This window comes from Octopus bimaculoides, chromosome 3 (assembly GCF_001194135.2).
Source record: "Octopus bimaculoides isolate UCB-OBI-ISO-001 chromosome 3, ASM119413v2, whole genome shotgun sequence".
NCBI lineage: Eukaryota > Metazoa > Mollusca > Cephalopoda > Octopoda > Octopodidae > Octopus > Octopus bimaculoides.
The window spans coordinates 50,371,534-50,380,772 of NC_068983.1; positions in this window are offsets into that span (position 1 = coordinate 50,371,534).

Consider the following 9,239-nt stretch of genomic DNA (forward strand, 5'->3'; position numbering starts at 1 on the left):
TTTCATGAAGCGCCGGTTTATTTTGTGTAACATCCCAAATGTCTTGTTTCTAATTACCAACCGTACACAGAATTGCATTAAAGTAATTCCCAGGAAAATGTTTTGCCAATAGCGTATATAAAGAAAAAAATATAAGTACATATTGATAACGTACCCGTGGTCACTCACAGTCAGTTAACATCAACATATTAAAATATATAAAAGCAGTTTAAAATAAGGAATACGTACTATAACCTCTAAACAGAAATCAATTGCAATAACCGCAGAAATGACAATTAGTAAAGTAGTATCAAGTTCTCCGATGAAATCATTGTTCACCTAAATATATAATCAAAACAGTTATTTCTGCAGCACACCCACAATATACAAAGAGGAACGCATATAAGCTTTATACTATTTTTATACAAAAGCAATTAACTAGTCGATAAATTTGCTGGCAGTCACTAAAGATTTGGCAACCTTATACAAATAGCGAAACAGTCAAAAAATTCCTAGAACACCTTTTCCAATAAAATGAACGCTGTTATACTTTTAGCCTGACCAGGCAATGAATATTCATGAATTATTTTATTTTGTTTTTATAAAAACATTCTTTTTGCTTCCGGAAAGCTTGGCAATGACCGACTGAATTTACTGTACATATATTTACTGGTATACGAAGGGATATGTAACAAACTGGCTATTTTCAAATTCACCTAATTAGTTTTAGTGAGCGACTAAACTGCTGGAATATGCAGCCATTTTCTTTTTTCATTAACATCGTTTGCGTTTCGCTTTTTTTCTCGTAGCAGATCACCAACATTCGTTGCTGTTATTCGTAATTTGCTCCTCCATGCTGCATTATTTTGTTTTATAATATCTTAAAGCGTAGAGCGTATTCAAATATTGATAGAGTACTTTATCTGAGTAACGATTGCCAATATTTGAAAAAAGAAAAAGTAAACGGGTTTTAAAAAAACAGTAGCTCCTTAGGAAAGCCATAATAATAATAGTGATGATGTTGATGACGATGAATGTGAGGATGATAAATGTGCGGATGCGGAAAAAAAGAATTATGATGATAATGGTAATGTATTGAATTGTTCTATTTTTCAGGCTCCATTTTTTTTTTAAAGAGCACAGCTGCTTCAATTGTACTAACACACAAATCAGACATTTTATTGTAAGGATTCTTCAATATTATTTGCTCTTCTTTATAAACTAACATAAATAAATATATTTAAAAAAAGGGGAAAAACATAGAAAGAGAGAAGGAAGGTTTCGTAAATAAATATCTGTTGTAGCAACATTTGGCAAAACTTTTCTTAAATATTTATCATTTCAAACGTATTCAACTTATATCTTAACTTCCCTTGGTGATTGGGAATCAACATATGCGTAGTTAGAACAGGTTTAACGGAAATATCTTAAACAGTAGGAAGAATAAATCTTATCATAAACTTGTATGGAAGACCAATGAAGAGATTACTTGAAGTGAACAAACAATTTCCTGGGCCTTAATGTATTCCTTTAGGTGCATAGTATACCTGGTCGAACACATTCATGAGCATAATTTTCAGCAATCAGCATGCTTTGGTATAACACCAGGAACCATATTTATACATGGACACGTTGGAATTTTCAGGTTTTGAAATGCCAAGCAAGCTTAGGTTTTTCAAACCTATAAGAAATACGCTTGTATTACAAAATTAACTCGGTAATATTTGTTTAAACGTCTTGAATTACGAGCGCATTAAAAATTACTAATATTTGTCTATACGTCTTGACACATGTAATGGTTACTGATAATAGGCCCCCTAGACATTACATTCTCGTGTCCTAGACTTACAGAGTCAGTTATCTAGTTCCCATGATATATAGGTGATCGAGAACATAAGATTTCCTCCTAAATGCTTGTACTCTTTTAGAGATAGTTATCTGGAGCAACGTGAAATGAAGTTCTTTGCTAAAAAAAGTGTAACACTTGGATTCGAAGCCATGACTGTACGATCATGAATGCCACACTAACCAGTAATCCACGTACATTCACGGTCAGCTTGTTGATAAAAACTACGAAATCCTCCTTAAGTTATACTCAAAAATGGTTAAGAAAATACTTCTATGTAATTTACTGAGGAATATATTCTGATATATGTGAAGGCACGTGGCTCAGCGGTTAGAGTGTCGAGCTTACAATCACGAGGTTGTGACTTCGATTCCTGGACCGGGCTGCGTGTTGTGCTCTTGAGCAAGACACTTTATTTCACGTTGGATATCATCGGTGGCGTGGGGAGGAAAGGCTGGTATGCATGGGCGAATGCTGGTCTACCATAAAAGCAACCCTAGGTTGTGCGTTCACCGGTGAGGCGACTTTCTGCCCAGATTTGTTCCGCTGAAGGGAACCGCGTAGGTGTATCATGAAGGGTCATTCATGGTCATTCGGGACCCACGGAGTCGAGTTTATATTATCATCAGACAAAACAATGATTACACTTATATGGCTTTAATCTTTACTTTTAGTTCTTTCAGTCAGTTACATCCGGCCATGCTGGGGCACCATCATGAAGGGTCGAATCGTACTGCTCGAACTCAGTACTTATTTCTAGACCTCGTACTTACAATATCTATAATTTTTGTTGAAACACTAGGTTCCGGGGCTCCAAACAACATTCACCAGGTATCAAGCGACGATGTGGTGGACAAACCCAACCAAGAAGACATAATCACATACCAACCTACATGTTTCATACACACATGCTTCGTACATACAAGTCTATCTCTCTCTCTCTCTCTCTCTATATATATATATATATATATACAGAGTGCGATGGATAAATTGTCGTGCATGTGCGTTGTTTGTTTTGCTTTTGTCGACTATACAGAATGGTTGGGTTAGTTGGACACCGTCTGTGAGAAAAACACCACCATGCTGTAATTCATACTCCCATAAATTTCGAAACGAATTGCTTTAAAGCTTGGCAGTCGCGCCAGAAGCCCCAATAAAAAAACATTTCAGGGTTTCTAGGTTTCAATCAGAGGGCAGTGTAAAGGTTTCGGAAAGGGTTGGATGCGTCTAATGGTGATTACAAATGTACAGCAGTGCGGAAAAACACACTCTGATCTCTTCTGATAAAACAAAGAACTGAATTTGTTGATGAGATCCAAAACAATGATAAACAACGATAACTCGAAGTTAATAAGACCCATCACTAGGGTCATGGGTGTATCTGAGTTTCTTATCAGCCAGGTAGAGCATGAAGACATTTGGCATTCCTCATACAAGATGAGAAAGGGCCAATTTTCATCCCAAGCCATCAAGAAAAAGAGAAAAGATCGTACTAGGAAGCTATTGAAGAAACGCACGCATACCCACCAATCGAACATGCTTTGGTTTTTCTCCGAGGAGAAAAAATATTTGATAGGATTAAATGGTGAACGCTTAGAACAACCATTGGTTTGTCGTGTCCTCAAGACATGTACCGAGAGTGATAAGAATCAAACATGCAATCAACATTCTGGTGCTTGGAGTGATCACTAGTAATGGTGACGTCATGTCTCCATTCATTTTCCCACACGGCCTCAAGTTCAACACGAAGGCCTACATCAAGTGTTGGGGGAGGCTGTGCTGCCATGTGTCAAGAGGGTGGCTACTCTAAGAACCTATGACTGGCAACAGGAATCTGCACCATGCCATACTAGCAGGAGAACCCAGTCAATGCTGTCAGACAATATCTGCGGCCACACTATCCCTGAAATCTGGTCAGCGAACTCCCCAGGCAGCAGCAGCCTTGATTATGGTATGTGGGGTGCAGTTGAGCGAGAGACCAACAAAATTCCTTGTAACCCCAAAGATGAACTGAAGGCAAGAATTATGGTAGCATTGATCAACTTAAACAAGGAAGCCGTCCACAAGAGTTGCAAGAGATTACAAAGTGGTCTAGAAGCCGCTGTTGAAGCCAATGGTGATTTTATTGAATAAATATATACTCTCCTGTATTTCTAGATATTTTAAAGTACTTTTTGTACATATATCTGTTAAAATGAGAAGTCAGTGTCATTTTTCATTTTTGCATAATATTGACGACAATTCATCCAGCGCACCCTGTATATATATATATATATATATAATATAATATAATATAATATATATATGACGACCTTCCATACTCCTGCAGTCAATCAGTTTCTCTCAAAAAGGAATTGGCTGGCGCCGACAATGTAGCAGAAAATACGTGACTAAGATATGTTACGCAGCGAGTATGAACTCGAAATCATGTAGTTTTTGCTGAGCGTGATCCTTAACCACTCATCTATGCCTTCACCATCTGTGTATTTTTAATGAAAATTACATAAAACGTATATTGTAAGCTCTTAAGTAACTTGTACCGCAAGTAAGATGTGATGGAAGTAATGATAGCTATGTCTTTATTCTTCGGTTTATTTTTAAAGTGTGAATATCAAAAAGCAAAGAAATCAAAATGTCTCTTTAAGTAACATGGCTTACACGATACATATTCGTTATACGTATAAACTAATTTTGTGTCTTTACTAGAATTTATCACCAGTTACTAACATTTGTCTTAAAATTCTGATCGAGATTTTTCCACGATTTATTTTTCAGCGGGGTTCTCCTGATTTTGTCATAGGCCTGGATTTATGGTTACGAATTGATGACTAAAACAAGGAAATAATAAAAGATAAAAGACAAATGTTTATCACAACAAGCGAGAAGCACCTTCTGTATAAAATGAAACCGAACTTGAGTTTAGTAACCGTGAAATGATCACGATAAAATACTGAGGGCTTGTTATTGCCTCATTTTTGTATCTGCATCAATTTTATATACAATAGTACAAACTATTTGAATACCCGTCGTCAACGGGTACGTCTGTCTTACCCACTTCAATGTAATTACTGGAACTAACTGCTAGACTATTGCTAACTACCTTAATGATTAATGGCGACCGTGTGAGATTTTAAAGTGGTTAACAATAAGCACGTATTCTGTGGTGTTAATTTCTCATGTGCAACTATTAATTCTCATCTCACACACGCCATTGTATTCGAAGAGGAAACTTAGTCGAAAGTTGACATCTGTAAGTAGAGCAAAAAGTCTAGACTAAACAACTGGCTCATGCCTTAGTCACTGTTTTTGTATTGCATTTAAAGCTAGTAAAATCAATAGAATAGTTTATATGTAATAGGAGTTGACATGTCCAGGTGATTATAGTAATTTAAACATGACCGATGTCTGCTATTTCTGCACTCCTTTATTTCATTTCATTATAATTATATGTTTCATCTTAATTTCTCTTTTCATTAATTCGATGAATACTTCGTAATTCAATGTGTTTATCCTTCCATCATACCCAGTAAAGCTACTAACACGTTTGATACATTTGTTTGTTATCCTCTCTTCTCCTGTCCTTACAATATCACTAGGAGCTCTGTGTTACAGGTATAAATAACAGCAACATGTCTTTTAACTCCACGAACCTTATATTTTTATAGCCATCTCTTTCCTGGAATTAAATGACGACAGAGTTTCGATCAAAAGTAATGCCTGGAAAAGCAAATTATGTTAAATTTGAAACATTTGGTATAATACATAATATTCTTGAAAATATATGTGATATGCAATACACATGGATGCTACAGCTCAGTATTTAGAGAAACAAAATTACTGAAGAGTATGTTTTCACTCCACCACCAAAATAGTAAATATTTTTGGAAATTCATTTTTTTTAATCACTGAAATAAACAAAGGTGCATGAATATTGCTTTGCCATTAAATGCTGGGGTCTTACCTTTTACACATCACAATTATAAAAACTCAAAGACTTCGTCGTATATATGTATACATATGTATATATGTATGTGTGTGTGCATATGTTTGTGTGTCTGTGTTTGTCCCCCCAACATCGCTTGACAACCGATGCTAGTGTGTTTACGTCCCCGTAACTTAGCATTTCGGCAAAAGAGGCCGATAGAATAAGTACTAGGCTTACAAAGAATAAGTACTGTGGTCGATTTGCTCAACTAAAGGCGGTGCTCCAGCAAAGCCACAGTCAAATGGCTGAAACAAGTAAAAGAGTAAACACGACTAAAAACAATACCTCCGCCTTAGCGAAGGCGGAGGTAATAACACCTAGACATTCTAAAAAATGAAGTTGGATATTCACTGACAGACAGCACATTTTATTGCAGATCTGCAAGACAACGGCTCATGTAAGCCTACATAACACGTTTTAACAAAATCACCAACGTTAATCATAAGAACAACAGCAGCATCCGTATTTCATTTGTTACAATTCTTAGGGACCGTAAAATTGTCCTCGTTATATTTGCTAAAAGATGCAGGATAATCACAATAGATATGTTTAATAGCCAGACGAGTCTCGTAGATCTAATTTTGTTCATGGCAATGCGCCAAAAGTGACTGAAAACGCTGCCTTGTTGACGAATGAGAGGCAAATTTGTATACAGACGTGTTGAAAACACAAATTCGAGACTGGTTGATTAGATTTATGTGGAGTTTATGCGCCAGACTAATGTTTTTTTTTGTTTGTTTATATGCTGAATAGTGATTTAAGAATGAGAGTGTGAGAAAGAATGTTTTATGTGTGTTCTTGTGTGTGTGTGTGTGTGTTATAAAATATCATCGTTTTCGCGTTATTTCTCGTCAAATCATCTCTTTACTAAGTAGATTATTTATGTTATTGGAATAAATCAAATGTTAAATATCAATGATATTGTGTATATATGTGTGTATTGATTTATAGTTGATATGAGAATTTGCTGTCACTGAAATTCTCATTTTTCTTCACGTAAGTGTTTTGATAATACTTGAATCAGTAGATAATTTATAATAGTTATATTTCTTTAATTTCAGAGAGGGAAATTTTTCAAGTCACTATCTAATCATCAACAGTGAACCGCCTCTTTTCAAAAGACACTTAATATGTCGGCATGGATTATTTAGTAGAACAATAGATGATAAATCTGCTAAACAACTGAATTTATCGTTGGGTTCTGCTCGTGAGTTCAATCCCTGTCTTCTAAACAAATTCGATCCACTGGATTGTTAACACTCGTCGGGCTTAATATAGCAGAAATCAGAGACGCACACGTCGTACTAATTCTTATAGTTTCAATTTATTCTAAATAACCAATTATTACGTGCTTTAATTATTACTATTTAAACAATTGTTTTGCAAGATCCTTTTATACATTTCTGTGCTGAACAGCATTGTGATTTGGGAGTCTAGAACCCTGTTCGTGTACGTCTTTATTCCGTACTATTGTATGTCTTTTGTACACATTGCGTCGTATCCTTAGAGTTCAAGCTGTGATTGTTGTGTAAAATGTGTACTATGCTATTTATTATAGGCATCGTATTGTCAGACCGTAGCTGAGTGGAACATGTGTTGAGTTCTTTCGAAAGAATATGTTATATCATTTGTGGATAACTTTATAGTTCCCATTATGTTCATTATAACGCCATGGCGGAGTAGAGTTTGTGTGTGACATTTGTAAGTGGCTTGGTTAATCCTTAACAGGATCACTAGTTCTACAGATTTTATGAATCTTAAGAAGAAATTATGTTGATGTTCAGCGTTATCATACATAATTATCTAGTTACCTCCGCCGTAGTGAAGGCGGAGGTATTGCTTTCGGTCGTGTTTATTTGCTTGTTTGTCCGTGGACAAGATATCACAAGAACCGCTTAATGGATTCGGATGAAACTTCCATGGATGTTTGGCCTCATGACTGGTGCGAACTGAATATATTTTAGGACAGATCCGGTATTGGTGAATGATTCTGGATTATTTTTAATATTTACTTTACATGAAGTATTACGATCTTACGTTCTTTCAAGACTTTCTCTGATTATCTCCCTCGAAAGCAAGCTCATGGTTTCCACGTCAGCTATGGTGGCGTTGCTGTTTCCAAAGTTTTATTTTCGTTTCTCTATAATTTTACTTGCATCTCTCAAACTACATAAACGGCAGCAAAACCGCTAAGAAATTAAATAGCAGTCGATAACAATAATAAATTTAATTTATCCTCAAGAATGTTTCGTTTTACCAATTTTGAAAATATCGCTCCCGTTTAAACTCTCCTACCTACTCGACAATTGCATTTCTAGATCTGTATTGAAGGTCCTTTCCTTTTCTTTCACGCACGGATATTCCGTCATCAAAGACAAATAGGGGGAAAGAAATCGAAAATGAGAATGGCATATATTAATAAGTTGACAAAATAGAGAAAGGGATTAAAATAATAATGAGATGGAAAGAAAGAAGAAAAAGAAGCATAGTTTAACTTCCCGAAGTTATTGAAACCAGAGCATGAGTCCTTAGGTTGCAATCCTGCGTGTATTCATGTGTGTGTGTGTGTTCTCGCATAAACTCCCCCAAAATTTTCTCGGCTCGCGACAGATCAAAGAATGATTTATATGTGCCTACACGTTCACTTTATGCTGATGCCAAAAATCACCAAGAGCAGGTGTTGTTGATTTTACTGTTCGTTCCGTTCTTTTCTTACTGCAGGTGACATGATAATAATTCATATCTTTCGAAATTGTAGCCTATAGAAATACGCAGATCATTTTTTTTTTATTGTTGATGCAGCTGCTGTTGTTTATTCTTCTTCAATTTTTCCCTCTTCACTTTTAGTCGCAGTCATTATCATCATTAATAACCATGATTTTATTATCATCATCATCATCATCATTATTATTATTATTATTATTATTATTATTATTATTATTATTATTATGTTGGTGGTGGTTGTGTTGCTGTCTATGTTGTTGTTGCTACTCTTATAATTACATATAATTGCCTCTTAGGTTTACATTCTGAATGTTATCCAAATATTAAGCAATCTGTCCACCCACGGAAGATGTTCAAGAAGTGTCCGATTTACTTGAAGTATGTTACATCAAAGTATTATGTAAACTAACTCATATTACGATAGGCAGACTTTGATGTCACATAGAATTTTGCTCTCTCATCTCGTTCACGTTCATACACAGGCTGCATCGAGGGCGCACATGGTGGAGATGTAAACGGAACCGAACCCTCCCGCCCCTAATGTTTTCAATTCTTTTCATGAAATCCCACCTTCTTTGGCTATGGAGATTCCGATTCTGAAAAAAAAAAAAAAAAATTCAAACGCAACTTCAAAATTTCAATTCTCCACCCCGCATAGCTTCATTTTTCACTGTTCCCGGATTTTTATTTTTTTATTTTTTGCGA